Genomic DNA, 2,897 nt, shown 5'->3' on the forward strand with positions numbered 1-2,897 from the left:
TGATAATATTTTCTATATATGGGATAATGAAAGTGATTAAGTTTCCTTTGTTTTGTGGAGTGTTTTTGAGTTTATGTGTATGTTAAATGTCTCTTTTCTCTGTTTTTTTTTTAATTCATTAATAGTTTCTGAAACTACTTTAGTAGGAAATTAATTTATGTTAATAAATAATTGAGTTAAGTGCTAAACTTCTGCGGAATAGAAATAAAACACATGTTAAGAAAATTATATAATGAACCCACCCCACCAGGAAACATCGGTAAAGTAAAACGGACTCAAAAACCCTATAGATAGTATATACACGTCGTGTTTATAATAGGCCTAATAGTATTTCTTTGGTTTGCTGACCTAAGTTATGCTGATGAATCATGAATAGGAGAAACTGTAGTCCACAGCAGAGGGTACAGCCAATCAAAGAGTGCATTAGGCCTCTACACCACAGATTCTCTTTTCAATTTCAACTCAGGTGAAAAAGGTAAGAAATCTTGAACATATGTATACAATCATTACTGTATTTGTTGCAGGCCCGCCGACAGGGGGGAGGGGGCAACTGCCCAGGGGCCCGAGCGAATGAAACCTGGTTATGCCGTAAAGCCCGCAAAGCATTTTTAGGCTATATCTTAATCTAATGATAAAAACCATAGTTTTTGGTTTTTCTTTGCATATAGACACTTGATACATTAAGAACGATTGAAATAATAATTTGAGTAATGATTAATATGTATTTGTTACTTTATAGATTTAATATATATTTGTTGTTACTTTATTAATGTCTTTACGCTTATACTGTGAGGTAAAAAAAGATGTTGCTATGATTTTGTCTGGTTTATGAGCTCGTTGCTGTCTTAATTTAGGATATTCTTTTTAATAAATTCTTGAAAATGTTACAAAAAGAGAGAGAGAAAGGGGGCCCTGCGAGGATGTTTGCCCCCGGGCCCGTGCTGGCTCTCCACGTTCCTGATTTGTTGTATTCCAGCCTAACTGATGAGCTCTGTATTGAGCGAAACGCACCATTGGCATATGATATAGCAGATATAGTATGGTTGAAATACTACTATGCACTCTTCTTCATGAAAAAGCTCTATGGGACTAACTAAGGAATGCAGTGCCTAAAAATATAAAATGTCTAATAATAATATTTTTCGATAAGTATTATACTTTAAAATTAACATGTGTTTTCTCAAAAGCAAGCATCTCTACACGTGACTTCTTTCTTAATTGTTTGAACTTGTAATCACGTGGCACTGTCGAATATCTTAAAATCGCTTAGCTTAATATTAGGCCTAAGTCCATTAACGTACAATATAAAAAGTAGTTAAGTAGGTTCATTTACGAAATAATACACAAAAATGAGTTGCACCTATTGCTACTAGCCACACCAATTGTTTAATCAAGTATTTTTTGTCCCCTAAGATGATAGAAAGTGAAAAGTTGGACTTAGGCCTTCGACACAACTTTTATGCTTAGTCTTAACGCAAGTTTTTGGCCTATTTTTGTTAGTTGGGGCTAAAGTTGAAAGTAAGGCTTAATTTTAAACCTAAGTACTGAACTAAGCCAGTGACTATAACACGTATGCTTTCAGCTAAACAACTTTCTTTTGCTAAGTAAGTTCAAAATATATTTTATAACCTTGACATTCAATTTCGTATCACTATATTATCGAATAGGTGGTAATTATGTGATGCATTTTTATTTTGTTTCATGTTGGATTAATTGTTTTATTTTATCTTTAATTGTGTTACTAACTTTTATTTTAAATTTGAGCTTGTGTAGGGAAACACATCGTGCACTTAATATTTTAAGGTGGAAAATAGATATTAATACCACACAATAATTTTTTTGATTGTAGATTTTGTACTTGATGTAAATATTTACCTTTCAGCAGAACCTTAGTCTTTATTCCTCAGGTACAACTAAAAACTGACGACGACAGATCAACGTTATGTTGAAACATATACATGTACTGTAGTACAAAAATATAGCATAGTGTATCGCATTATTGGTGCAGTAAAAAAGGAGAATGAAATATACTTCTTACTTTTAAAATTTAAATGACCCAAAATGTTTCATGCCTTAGCACTGTTATTAAATATTAAAATTCTATGTTTTTCTGTATATTTCCTCAAGTTTGTTATTATCAAATTTAAAGTTCAATACAATGGAGTTATTTTAGAAATGAGCGTAATGTATTACTGCTGTAGCTTAGGTTTATTAAGTCAGAAGTACAAAGTATAGAATGATCCATCATTTCTTAATATATATATTGTACATATATTAAACTATTTGTTTGTTAGCTTGTTGTAAAGCACAAAGCTACACAATGGGCTAACTGTGCTGTGACCACCACGGGTATCGAAGCCCGATTTTTAGTGTTATTAGCCCTCAGACTCACCGCTGAGCCATGGAGACAGAGTAAATTAGAAAGCAACTTGCATACTTTTATGGTAAATGTAAATATGTAAATTCCCCTAATTAAAGAGCGTTTAGCGTCATGTGATATTAACTTAAGCAATTAGCATAAATAATGATGCTTGATACGGCTGAACAAGTTGCATGGGGTGATTACAATAAACTGTTAATCTAAATTTCTTGGCGTTACTGTAAAGGAAGCTATTAACACCGTTTTAGAGAGAAAATACACCACCATATGTTTTAAAGAATCTGGTTAGTTCTGTAAAGTAAAGGTCTGTTTCGAATAGTAGGGTTGCGATCCTAAAGCTAATTTGGGTTGCTATCTGTCTTACTTGTTATGATTTGTCAGTGGGTATTGACAAAAAACCATGATATTTTATGAAAAAACACATTAGGTGGGAAAAAAGGTGCTGCCAAAAAGTATTGAGTGTGCGACTTAAAGGAATGAAGTCATAATTGGCGGCCAAACTGGGAGGTACACCTAT

Source organism: Limulus polyphemus, unplaced genomic scaffold, assembly GCF_000517525.1.
Source record: "Limulus polyphemus unplaced genomic scaffold, Limulus_polyphemus-2.1.2 Scaffold188, whole genome shotgun sequence".
Classification (NCBI taxonomy): domain Eukaryota; kingdom Metazoa; phylum Arthropoda; class Merostomata; order Xiphosura; family Limulidae; genus Limulus; species Limulus polyphemus.